The sequence below is a fragment of the Budorcas taxicolor genome, chromosome 7, assembly GCF_023091745.1.
Source record: "Budorcas taxicolor isolate Tak-1 chromosome 7, Takin1.1, whole genome shotgun sequence".
Lineage (NCBI taxonomy): Eukaryota > Metazoa > Chordata > Mammalia > Artiodactyla > Bovidae > Budorcas > Budorcas taxicolor.
This window is the reverse complement of record NC_068916.1, coordinates 37655716-37669949: the sequence shown is the minus strand read 5'-3', so window position 1 is coordinate 37669949 and position 14234 is coordinate 37655716. Positions and strand designations below refer to the sequence as shown.

Here is a 14234-nt window from a genome sequence, read left to right as displayed (position 1 = left end):
CTGACTTTTTGTGACCCTATGCACGATAGGCTACCAGCCTCCTCTGTCCATGGGATTCTTCAGGCAAGAATAGTGGAGTGCATTGCCGTCCCTCCTCTAGGGGATTTTCCCGCCCCTGGAATCAAACCAGCATCTCTTAAGTCTCCTGCATTGGCAGGCGGGCTCTTTACCGCTAGCACCACCTGGGAAACTCCAAGTTACTCTTGATGGAGATTAAGATGATCATACAGATTTTGCCCCTTTTTCTATTAATATGTTGTTTTACATAATTGATTTTCAGATTTTCAACCATCTTTGTATTTTTGGGATAAATTTAACTTGGTTTTGGTATATAATCCTGGTTGTATATTGCTGTATTTGCTTTACTAATATTTTGGTAAAGATCTATGTTCCTGCGGGATATTGATCTGTAGTTTTCCTGTGATGTCTTTTTTGGCATCTGGTTAATACTGACCTCACAAAGTGAGTTCCCCTTTCCTCTTTTATTTTCTGGAATTATTTGTGAAGGTTTGGTATTAGTTTTCATTTTCATCAACATTATATGAGAGTTCCAGTAGTTCCAAATCCTTGTCAGCATTTGATATCATCAGTTTGTATTAAAGCTATTCAATTAGGTTTGTAATGGTATCTTGTGTTTTTAATTTACATATCCCTAGTAACAAATTATGATGATCTTTTTATGTACTTACTTGTCTTCCATAGAGCTTCTTTGGTAAAGTGTCTGTTTAGATCTTTTATGTAACTGTATTTCTACATTATGACAGAAAAAGAATCATAGTAATATAAATATAAAGGACAATTATAAGTGTAAATCCCAGCATATCAAAATGCATGGGTTTTCGTTTTGTTCTTGGTTTTTTGGGTGTTACAATTTGTAGAGGGTGTTTGATTTCTTTCCGTTGAGTTTTGTGAATTTTTAAGTCCTCTGCCAGATAACGTAATTTGCAGTTATTTTCTCCTAGTCTATAGCTTTCCTTTTCAGTTTCTAATAGTATCTTTTGCAAAGTAAAAGCTATAGAATCTGAAGAAGTTTGATTTATCATTTTTTTCTTTTATTAATACTGCTTCTGGTTTTGGATCTAAGAATTTGTAGCATAATGCAGTGTCTCAAAAAGTTTCCTGTTTTTTTTCTTCTAAGTGTTTTATAGTGTTTCTTCTAAGTGTTTTGTGTTTTACATTCAAGTCTAATATCCATTTTGAGTTAATTTTATGTAGGATATGAGGTATAGGTCCAAGTTCTTATATTTTTCTGCTATGAATGTTTCATTTGTTTCAGTGCAATTATTGATAACATCCTTTTGTTATTGAATTACCTTAACTCTTTTATCAAAAATCATTTGACATATTTGTGTGTCTCTTTCTGGACTCTCTTTTTGGTTTCATTGATCTGTTTGTCTGTCTTTATGCTGGTATCATGCTGCCATAATTACTATAGCTTTGTTGTAAGTCTTAAAATCAAGTATTGTTAATCTGCTAACTTTGTTCCTTTTGATAATTGTTTTGGGTATGCTAGTTTCTTTACCTTTTAATGAAAACCTTTTTAAAAAAATATCTGCAAAAAACCCTCTGGAATTTTTATTGAGAACTGCAGATGGTGATTGCAGTCATGAAATTAAAAGATGCTTACTCCTTGGAAGGAAAGTTATGACCAACCTAGATAGCATATTAAAAAGCAGAGACATTACTTTACCAACAAAGGTCTGTCTAGTCAAGGCTATGGTTTTTCCAGTGGTCATGTATGGATGTGAGAGTTGGACTGTGAAGAAAGCTGAGAGCCGAAGAATTGATGCTTTTGAACTGTGGTGTTGGAGAAAACTCTTGAGAGTCCCTTGGACTGCAAGGATATCCAACCAGTCCATCCTAAAGATCAGTCCTGGGTGTTTATTGGAAGGACTGATGCTGAAGCTGAAACTCCAGTGCTTTGGCCACCTCATGCGAAGAGTTGACTCATTGGAAAAGACCCTCATGCTGGGAAGGATTGAGGGTGGGAGGAGAAGGGGACGACAGAGGATGAGATGGCTGGATGGCATCACCAACTCGATGGGCATGAGTTTGGGTAAATTCCAGGAGTTGGTGATGGACAGGGAGGCCTGGTGTGCTGCGATTCATGGGGTCGCAAAGAGTCAGACACGACTGAGCGACTGCACTGAACTGATGTTTAATTTATAGATCACTTTGTAGAGAAATGACTTCTTAACAGTATTGAGTATATCTCCATTTTTGTTAGAGTTGAACACTCTTAACCCTCCCCCTTCCCCCCCCCCCCCCCCACTTTGGAGTGGTTGTAAATGGTACTGATTTAAAAATCTGGGTTTCCATTGTTTATTGCTAGTGTATAGAAGCACAGTTGATTTTTGATTTTTGTTTATTGTTATTGTATTCAAGACCTTTGTAAACTTACTATTTAGTTACAGCAGTTTTTTTGTTGTTTTCCTTGTGATTTTTCTCTATAGTCAGATTGTCCATGAAGAGAGAGTTTTCTTTCTTCCTTTCCTGTTTGTTAAACTTTTGTTTTTCTTCCCTTGTTGCACTGACTAGGACTTCTGGCACGATGTTGAACAGGGTTGGTAACTTTGAACTTCATTGTTCTTTGTTTCTGATTTTAGAGAGAAGGCATTCAGTGTGTCACCATAAGTAAGACACTAGCTGTGGGTTTTTACGAAATGCCCCTGTGTTGTTTTCATTCCTTTCCTTTTCTTTTTGTTGACTTCTGCATTCAGGAGCTCTCAAGAAGGATGTGAAGTTCCATATCACTGCATCATTTTTCATCATTTAAATTCCTGCTTTCTCCTATCCTATTTTAAAGGTTTATCCAGATTTTGTTTTCCATTCTTTGTTCCTGAAATTTTTTTTAAACATCTTTATTTAAAAAAAAACAAATCTCCACTTGCCTTTGAATATTTTCCTGTTTTATATTTATATAATTTTCTTCTGTTTTTCTTTCTTGTATTTATATAAATACAGTATACTTGTATAGTTAAAAGTGTTTTTATTTTATTTTATTTTTTATTTTTTACAAAACCTTGTGTCAAGGGCTGACTTTAAATAGGTCACAATGAGGGAGCTGCTGTCCTAGGTATGAAACCCTGACCTAGAAGCAGGTCAGCTACAGGTGGTTTAGCACCAAGTTGCCCATGAATGCATGGGTGTTGATGGGCCAGGGGGTGGCCAGCTTTCTGGCCATTCCGTGTGTCCCACGATGAAGGTCTGTCCACACCAGACCCCAGTCCCGACGTGCAGTGTGGCACACTCTGCCCCGAGGGATGCTGGGTGTGGAGACCGGCTTGCTTAGGATGACTGAGGCTCCCAGGGTGCAGCCATATCAATTGACCTGGGGTGGGATTCTGACTTAGAAGTGATCATAATCCTACAGATGGTGGCTTCCCCCATTGGCTCTTCAGCCAAGTGCGTACGTCAAATGTCTGAACCTGTGGTTCCTCTCCTACGGAGCAGGGTTACTATGGCAACAGCACATCATTAGTCGAGTAAAATTTACCTATCTCACAGCAGTTTAAGCCCAACTCACGTTCCATGTAAGTGAGTGAACAATCCAACACTTGATGAATCCTGCCTCTCAGTGATAGGAAGAGCTGACAAAGAAGAATCAAAAAACGACATTACTGTGAATGCTTAGCCACTGCAAGCCAGTTATCCCTGTGTTAACTTTTCTGACACTTCCTGCTTAAAACCCCAAAGGTCAGAAGGATGTGAAGCTCTGCTTTCAGGGTCTTTATTCATACTGAAAATCAAGATCAAGCGAGCTCTTGCCCTTCTTCTCCATGGGAGGTTTCTGTCCTCCGTGAGCTCACCTTAGGACTCTTTTTTTTCACTTCCAATAGTAAGTCATTGTTTAATATCTTCTGGATGATAGTTTGTTACTCTTTAAAGAATAATATTTCTCCCCTGTGTTATGTTACATTACATTAACTTCTGTCTTAAGAAGTGATTTGATTAGTTGTCATACAAAATATGGAAAAAAATAGTTGGAAGAGCATGATTAATTGTACCTTGGTCCCTGAGAATGTGGAAAATTACCTTTTGCCAATACAGAGTATATGAGAGGATAGCTAATATCAGTGCATTATTTTAATGCTTTCAATGCTTAATTAAGATTGTATAATAATAGCAAACATCTCTTGTGTTTATTGTGGGCCAAATATTCTACTCAGTGCTTTATAGTAATAGCTTGTAAAACTCATTAATAGTTCTAGTTTATCTTTAAAATTAAACTGAGACTTAGATTAAATAACTGATCCACGGTCACGCTGCTAAATAAGTGGTAGAGTTGGGATTTGACAAAGTAGTTAACATTTCTAAACCACCGTGTTATTCTTCCATCTAGATGTTAGCAGCAGAATTTTTCTGTCAGGCATTACGCACTGTGGTTTACACAGTAGGTGTGTGTTTTGTATTTTTGAAAAAGAATAAGACTTGAAAGTGTGCCTTAACTGTGTTAACCCGAGTGGTCCATGGTGAGGCTGAGATGGTAATCAGATTGGCCCCTTTCTTAATTAAGCCTTGTTCCTTTTATGTCATGGCATCTCTTGCAGCTATAATATTATCTTTCTTTTTTTTTTTTTTTGCCCTGATGACTATTTAGGATATGGTGACTAAAATAGCCATAGATGAAAATAAATCATGTCATTTAAATTATAACAAAAATATATGGCAGTAGTTTACAATGGGCAAAGGTCGTATTTACAGACTGATTGTTGTTTTATAGTAACTTAGAGGGTCTCATGAACTGTCTGTGCCTTGCTTGCAGTGGAACAGCTGTATAAGTAATTATCAATTCAGAGAGAGTCAGATTCAATTAAATAACAAGCTAAAAAATCAAAAAGAGCTTATTTTTAATTCAGTTTTAAAAAACACCTCTTTTCATCTCTGTTACTTAAATCTGATAAGTGAGAAGCAGATTGAAAATTAATCTGATAGCTTTTTGCAGGATATGATTAAAAGGATTTTTAAATTTTATCCCATCTCCTTTTTTTTTTTTTAAATACACTTTGTCTTAACCTCTTCAGAGACTGAAATGTTACCACAGCTTAGTGGAATTTATATTCTTCCCTCTTTCACCAGTTTTGATTATGTTAGCAGTGTCCTTCTACCAGGGTTTGCTGTTTAATTTTTGTTACAGTGCTTGTGTGGTAACAGATTTATTAAATTATGAGTATTCTTTCAGACAGAACTTGAATACTGTGTTTAATTTTAGTCCTAAAATTCTGGTAAGAGTTTCTTTATGTATATTGCTACTATACAAAATGTAACCTATATGTCAAATATTATTGACACACATCTCTTTTTTTTTCTGAGACCTTAAGGAAAATAATTGTGTTGTTTTATGATTAAAAAAAAATATTTTTTGTATTAGAGTTCACCTGTTCCTCAGTAATAGATTTGATAATGAGAACTATATATAAGGCATATTTTTAGCACTGTAAGTAGCCTGCTCTTTAAAGCCTACATGTACTGATTCTTTTTCTTAAAATGCAGTTGTATATTTATTAGGGAGTTTTTCACGATATATTTGACAGTTGTATTTGTTTGGAATGCTCAAAATGTGTGTAATGTGATTTTCTTTTCCTGTTAATAGTGTTCTTAACTTTACCAATTATATGACAAATTTATTTATAATATTTACTCATCTCATTATATAGTGAAAATTCATCATGTCTTCTCTCATGTTCTTGAGAAACCTGCATTTAAAAGTGGATAGGTAATGTTCTTAAGATAATAATGTTCCTAAGTAGTCTTTTAAAAAATTCTGTTTAAGCCATTGTAGTAAGATTTACTTCACTGTTAAGTATAGCAACTAATTGTTTGCTTTATTAACTGTTAAATATCAGTTTTTTAAATGCAGTATAAGAAATTAGAAATTTTGATTTGACCTTTTAAAAATTTGATGCATTCTTTTAGTTTTATTATTTTCTTTAGTATTCTTGTTTCATTTCTTTTTGGAATTCTAAGAATGGGTGAAGGGCTTTACTGTAAAGAGAACAGAAAAAGCATACTTCATAGAGCCAGATCTAAACATACAGCTGTGAATGCATATCTGAGCGCTGTTTTCAAGATGTATGGACGCATTGGCTGCACTGGATCTTAGTCGCAGCGCATGGGCTCGGTAGCTGTGGTGCCCTGGCCTGCTTGCTCTGCGGCATCTGTTATCTGAGTTCCCAGGCCAGGAACTGAACCCGCGTCCAGAATCCACCTGCCAGTGCAGGAGATGCAGAAGACATGGTTCGATCCCTGGGTCAGGAAGAAAGATCCCCTGGAGTAGGAAATGGCAACTCATTCAGTATTCTTGCCTGAAAAAATCCCATGGACAGAGGAGCCTGAATGGCTACTGTCCATTGTGTTGCAAAGAGTTGGGCACGCTGAGCGATGAAACATACAGGCACCCCTTAACCGGAAGGCAGATTTTTAACCACTGGACCATCAGGGAAGTCCTTTTTCAAGATTTAAATGCTTCTTAACATTATCATCTGCATTTATAGGAGAGGTATTTTGTTGTAATTATATCCATTCACAAGTCAGATTTCTGCCTCTTTGTTACTTTAGTTGTTGACATGTTAAGAATCAAAAGAAAGCCATAATTTTTCCATGTGCTGGAATTGACTGAACGCCAATGTTTGTGAGGTTTAAATGCTCCTATATTCATTTGCTGTTTTTTATTGAAATATAATTTACCTGCAAAAAATGCAGATATTTTAAATGTTTAGTTTGATGAATTTCAGAACTTACATATGCCCTTTTAATGATTATTCTTATCAAAACAGAAAATTTTCATCACCTGAAACGAGTCCAGTTTTAATTCTCTCCACCTTCATACTCACTTTCCATCACTAAAAAAATTTTTTTCTGTTCTTAGTCTTATTAATAGTATAAATGAATTTAAATAAATGTGTCTGTATAGTGTCTCTCAACATAATGTTATTTTGGATTCATTTGTGTTGTTACTTGTATCAGTAATTCTTTTGTTGCTGAGTAATATTTCCTTGTATGAAATCAATTTGTTTATCTGTACTCCTGTTGATGGACTTTTGGATTGTTTCCAGCTTCTGGCTATTATGAATAAGAGTACTGTTAACAAATGGCAACCCACTCTAGTATTCCTGCCTGGAAAATCCCATGGACAGAGGAGCCTGGTAGGCTACAGTCCATGGGGTCACACAGAGTCAGACATGACTGAGTAACTAACAACATTTGTGTACAAGTCTTTTTGTGGACATATGTTTTCATTTCCCTTGAGTAAATGTCTAGGAAGTGGGTGATTGACCCCTTTAGCCAAATCTAAGGCTTTCTATTTGAGTTTCAGCCACCCCATGCTGCATGGATTGGGAAAAGTCATAAAAATATGAAAAGGCAAAGAAATGTGAATCTGTCATGTTGTGTGGATCCCTTCCCTTTAACTTATGCTTGCTTTAGTCATTCTCTAGTGCCTTCAAGTCTCTTTTTGAACTAGCTTGTTTAGAGGTTGTACTTTTTATTTGCAAGGGAAGGTTATGTCATATAAACTATTTCCTACCATTATCAGAGTAGGAACTCCAGAAATGCTTCTTTTAAATTGTAAGTCTTATTCTGTCCCTCCTCTCTTCCACATCCACCAGTCTTTCCATGTTGCTTATGATAGAAGTCGAAGTTCTTACAATTGCCTTTCAGACCCTATATGATCAGTAAACTCCCCTTGGTCTGCTATCTTGTTGACCTTCACCTGGCTCACTTGGGGTAATTTTATTCTTTTTACTTCAGAAGCTCTTGGGTGTTCATGTGGTTGGCTTCCTTATCTTTTTCAGCCCTGTGCTCAAATATCATGTTTTATCAGTGAGCCTTCTTGTAATCATCATAGTGAAAAGTGCTTCTATCTTTATGGTAATCTCTTACTTCATTTTTTTCTATCATACTTATTATTCTTATCTGACCCACTGTGCTTTGTGCTTGCTTATTTATTTATTTTTTTAAATTGTCAGTCTCTACTACTAAACTATAAACTCCAGAAGGACAGGAATTTTTGTCTGTTTTGTTCCCTACTGTATTTTCACTACTTTAAATGACCCTTGGGACTTGGTTCTCAAAAATTGGTTGTTGACTGAATAAATGGATAGTACCCCTGCTTTTACAAATTGTGCTATTTTGAAGTTCTGTGTATAAGGTTTTCTTTTAAAGAGGGATATCTGTGTCTGTAGGTGGAGGAAAGAACAGTGAAGAGAGAAGGGTGTGGATTATATTTTGTATTTCCTAGTGCTCTTTTGTGTTTTCATTTGGTTGTACTTGAAACTTTTTGTGGTTCATTTATTTCATGATTCTTGAGTTTCACTGGAAACTATATTCAGCCATTTATATTTTTCCTCTTTAAAAGTGGGAATGTATATAATACGAATTGCTTTAGCTTGGAATGAAAATTCTCCAGGGGAAAAAAGGTGATGTCATTAGCTGTTGCTGCAGCAATCAGTTTAAAGAATTTTAGATCTAAAAGACCCTTAATCAGTCTAATTTGAAACAGAAATGTGTTCTATGCTTTATAAATAATTGACTAAAACCAGAGCCATTAACAAATTAAATAAAGATTTTACTAATGACAAAGAACTGGGCTATTAGCAAAATTAGTCTTATGTCATAGTATTCAAAGATGTGCTCTTGCTAAATAGAATTGATGTACTTTTGCAGAGTGTGCCAATAGTGAGAGCATTAGTTGAATGACATTTCAGTGTCCTCAATCTTGTACTGTTGTGTTCATATATTCATGGAATGCAGAGGTGGAAAACAGGCTGAAAGATAATTCATTGACGTTTTCCCTCGTCACCTTATAACTTGGATATGATGACCAGTTAGGTATTTTGGCCAAGTCTGTGAGTCAAGGAATATAGTTTTAAGTTTCATACCAGCCTAGCAGTGATGCTATGTTGACTTCGGTAGCATCTAAACTTGAGGGTATAGATTAGAGAGTATCCCTACGTTGCGATATTTGTAATGAAGCATTTATACCTCTTATGATGTCAATACTGAATCGCATAGTAGTCATCTGTGAGATCCTGACCTTGTCTTTGCATGCTTATAGATGTTACAGCGTAGAATTCTTTCTCAGGGAAGCTAGTAGTAGTGGGGCTTCTTTGAAGCTTATTGCCTTCTCTTCTTGCCAATGACTAAAGGATGGCACGGAGGTTGAAGTGTTCTCTGAATGCACCTATACAGTCCTCTGTTACAGCTTTTCGTATATTTCATCGTCTCTTAAGAAATAATGTTGCGTGTTGTTGTTCAGTTGCTCAGTCGTGTCTGACTCTTTGTGACCCCAGGGACTGCAACACGCCAGGCTTCCCTGCCCTTCTCTATCTCCTGGAGTTTGCTCAAACTCATGTCCATTGAGTCAGTGATGCTATCCGGCCATCTTGTCCTCTGTTGTCCCCTTCTCCTGCCTTCAATCTTTCCCAGCGTCAGGGTCTTTTCCAGTGAGTCAGTTCTTCCCATCAGGTGGCCAAAGTATTGGAGCGTCAGCTTCCAATGAATTCAGGGCTGATTTCCTTTAGGATTGACCGGTTTGATCTCCTTGCAGTAATACGTTATAATTTATATAGTATAATCTATATCCTTTTAATTGTAGTGTTCAGTGAATTTTGATAGAGGTATATCTGTGATATCATTGTCATAATCGAAAGGCAGAGCTTTTCATCATTCTCAAAAGTTACTTCGTGCTCCTTGGCAGTTCTTTCTTCCTCTAACCCTGGCCCCAGGAAACCAGCGATTTGCTTGATGATGTTTTGTTGGATTTTTAATCCATGGAATCATATACATGTACTTCTCTCTGGCTTTTTCCACTGAGTATGATTTTGAGGTTCATTTTTATTGTTGAATGTGTTAATAGTTTGTTCTTTTTTTTAAATTGTGGGTTGGTATTTTTTATTGCATGGTATTCTATTATATGAATATATCACAATTTGTTATCCATTCACCTGTTGATGGTATTTGTACTGTTTTCAGTTTGGGGTTATTTTGAATAAATCTGTTAATATTCTCATACATATCTTTTTATGGGCATATATTTTCACTTTGCTGCTGCTACTGCTAAGTCACTTCAGTCGTGTCCAACTCTGTGCGACCCCACAGATGGCAGCCCACCAGGCTCCCCGGTCCCCAGGATTCTCCAGGCAAAAATACTGGAGTGGGTTGCCATTTCCTTCTCCAGTGCATGAAAGAGAAAAGTGAAAGTGAAGTCGCTCAGTCGTGTCCGACTCTTAGCGACCCCATGGACTTCAGCCTACCAGGATCCTCTGTCCATGGGATTTTCCAGGCAAGAGTATTGGAGTGGGGTGCCATTGCCTTCTCCAGTTTGCCTGAGTAATTTCTTAGGGATGGATTGACTGAGTTGTAGGGTCAGTGTGTATTTAACTATGAGGAAACTGCTAAAGAGTTTTCCAAAGAAGTTATGCTGTTTTACATTCCAGCCAGCAATTTTTTCACATCCTGGCCAACACTTGGTATTGCCATTCTTTAAAATTTTAGCATTTTAATGGGATAAGGAGATTGAATATCTTTTAATGTGTTTATTGATCGATTTGTTTTCTTTTATGAATTATATATTCCAATCTTTGCCTGTTTTTGTAGAGATTTTTTTGTCTTATTGTGGTAAGGATTCTTTATATAGTTTGAATACAAGTCCTTTGTTAGGTATACGTATTGTGAATATTTTATTAGTCTGTGGCTTGCCTTTTTCTTAATGGTGACTTTTGAAGGACAGAATTTTTAGTTTTGATGAAGTCCAGTTTATAGTTTTTTCTTTTATGGTTCATTCTTCAATGGCTCTCTCTAAAATCTTTGCCTGTCCTAAGATCACAGAGGTTTTCTTTTCATGTTTTCTTCTAGAAGTTTGATGGTTTTAGCACTTGCATTTAGGTCTGTGATCCATTTAGAGTTCATTTTTGTGTGTGGTGTTAGGTGTTAGTCGCTCAGTCATGTCCGACTTTTGCGACCCCATGGACTATAGCCCACCAGGCTCCTTTGTCCATGGAATTCTCTAGGCAAGAATACTGGATTGGGTTGCCATTCCCTTCTCCAGGAGATCTTCCCAACCCAGGGATCGAGCCTGGGTCTCCCACATTGCAGGCAGATTCTTTACCGTCTGAGCCACCAGGGAAGTCCATTTGTTAGGTAGAGGTTGTTTTTTATTTTGTTTCCTTGCAGATATCTAGTTGTTCCAGCATCATTTACCTTGGTGCTTTCATTAGAAGTCACTTTGTGAGTCTTTAAGTCTATTCTTTGCCTTTGTCTTTATGGCTGTAGCTTTATATTCTTGAAGTTAGATAATATGATTCCTCCAACTCTTTGAAAAAAATTGGTTTGACTCTTTTAGGTCATTTACATTTCCATTTAAAATTTAAAATCAATTTGTCCGTTTTTTTTTTTTTTTTAATTCCTGCTGGGAATTTAATTGGATTGCCCTAAATCTGTAGATCACTTTTGGAAGAACTGACATCTTAGCAATATTAAATCATTAAATTCATGAACATGGTATATCTCTCCATTTATTGATATCTTCTTTAATTTATTCACGCTATGTTTGTAGTTTTCTAATGACTAGAATTTTCACAAATTTTGTTAAAGTTATCCTTATGATATAGACTGAATGTGTCTCTTCAAATTTCATATATTGAAACCTCACCCCCAATGTGATAGTATTAGAAGGTTGGGCTTTTGGGAATTAATTAGTTAATAAGGAAGGGACCTAATCAGTGAGATTAGTGCCCTTATAAAGAGAGAACTCCCTTGTCTCCTTCTGTCTTGTGAGGATACAACAAGAAGTCTTCAGTCTGGAAGAGGGGCCCTCACCCAACCTTGCTGGCACCCTTATCTTAGACTTCAGTCTCCACAACTGTGGGAAATAAATGTTTGTTATTATTAAGCTATACTGTCTGTGGTATTTTGTTTTAGTGGCCTGAACAGACTAAGACACTGTATATTGCCTGATTTTGGTTGCTACTATAGATAGAATTTCATTTTTGATAATTTCCAGTTGTTTGTTTCTAGTATGTTGAAAACTGCTGATGTTTTACATTAATCTTTTGCCATAACTTTCTTGAAATCAGCCATTAGTTTCAGTAGCTTTTTTTGAGATTACCTAAGATTTTTTTATGTACATGTTACGGCAAAGTTGTTTTTGCATATGCTTGTCTTCCTCACGTGGCTTGGAGCAGAGATTTCAGTTTGATGATTTTTATGTCCCCAGCATCTGTGATGGTATAAAGGTCAGGTTCATGCTCTTCTGCTTTTTCTCCTTTCTGGCTGCATCTTAGTCAGTCATAGTCATTGCTGTCTTCTCATTTCCACAGCCTCTAAATGTTGTATTGTGCGAGGACTCAGTATTCTTTTGTACTTGCCTGGCAATCACATTCAGGCTTCTGAGAAATAGAGTTTGAAAACTATTTTCTAATAAAATGTTTTTTTCTTTAGCCTATTTGATAATTTCATTGGATGTAGAATAGGCATCTCAAACTTAACATTTAAAAAATAAACTGCTCTTTGGATCGTTCCTCTTGCAACTGTTCCTGTAGTTTTCCTGTCTCAGGTAATGGTTACGTTTTGTTTTTTTTTTTAATTTGCACAGTCAAAATGATATAATTTTGCCATTATTATTTAAAAATGGATAGAAAACCAGGATGAAAGTATGATTCTACTGAAAAGAAGCATAGGTTTCATCAACTTACAACTTACAGAATTCACATAAAGATGGGAATCTTTTGAAAGCTTTTTGTCATCCTGTATGCTTGTTGAGTTAAGGCTGATATCTGATGTAGATAATAGTTAAGAAAACCACATATATAAAGTGCTGGAAATTGATTTTTCTTAGTGCCAAGGTATTATTTATTTTTAGCCATCAGGGATTGGAAAGTACTTCATTAGTTTTTGAATTTTAGATATTCCTCTGGTTAGGACAAAAGGAGGGAAGCACTTCTGTTCCTTCTGTTAAATTACTTGGTAATTTAATCCCCATTTACAATTTCATTGTATTTGTAAATTTGTTCTAAATTCCAAACAAATAGTTTTTTTTTTGAATCTTACTTTGTAAATTGGGCATTGCCAGCTTAAAGATGGGGTTTATAAAACTTGGCATCTCCTGGAGGGCCTCCTAGTGACAGGTTGTTTAAAATTTTCCTGATTTGATTAATGGACCTATTTGAGTGGATTATAAATACCCTTCTTCATTTCTTCTACAGCATTTTCTTTTGAAGGAAAAAGGTAAAAAGTTGAGGTATAAACATCAGTGCTCCTGTTGTTCATGGCTTATATTAATGGAATGTTTCCAATAAAATGTGCTTCTAAATTGATGCTGTCTTCTTGTGTCCTTTGGCAGACTCTGTAGGTACATATATTGCTTAAGAAAATAAATCTCTTATTGATTGTAATGGAAATACTAGAAACTTCTCTATTTTAGTAAAATTACTCTGAATCTGTTATTTTAAAGATTTAATTATATACACATTCATATACACATGCCATTATTGAGGGATCATGATTATGACCTCTTATACATTCATAAATTGATTTTCTCAGCAGGTATTGCTTTCTTGGTGATACAGGTTTATAATGAGAAATGCTTCTAAAAGCTAACCTTATTAAGCCGATTACATTGAACTGAAAAATGCCCTTCTCCCTGTATGAAAGATTTAGAAAAAGTTCTTATTTTATGATCATTCTATGTGTATAATTTTAGAAAACAGAATAAACCAACGAGAATTTTTTTTAAGTGGAGAATTTCCTATAATTAGTCAGTAGATTGTATAGGAAGAAATCACTGAGGTTAAGAGAAGTGGTCAAGGAAATTGGGGAACAAGTATTTAGCTATGCTTAAAAAATAGGTTAATATTCTTCTTGTATTAAATGTTTAGTCAACTTCCAGTTTTTACATTTCATAAGAGTGAATAAAGTGTATAGTTTCTGTAATAAGCCATATATATATTGTATATGGAATTTCTACTTATAGTATTTGCTAGTTATAAAATAAATGGTGGATTATAGCAACAGAATATAGATAGTGCTTTCTCTTCTAGCAATTACAGTTCTGTTTTTATGTATTTTCATGATTTATTATAGTAAACAGTAATTGTTTCATGAATACACACACACATATTTCCTAAAACTCATTTCAGTATTTCTGAGCAATATTTTTCCTACTTTAGATGACCTGACCTGTTAGAGGTTTAGTGGGTAATAAAATCAATATGGAGGGTTTTTGAATTAGTATTTTA

General features: G+C 35.5%; 1 protein-coding gene across 2 annotated transcripts in view; it reads left to right on the top strand.

The window, feature by feature from the left end:
- The window catches only part of COMMD10 (COMM domain containing 10), a 179365-nt gene that overhangs the window by 11164 nt on the left and 153967 nt on the right, over window positions 1-14234 (top strand). The gene's annotated exons all lie outside the window — the stretch shown is intronic.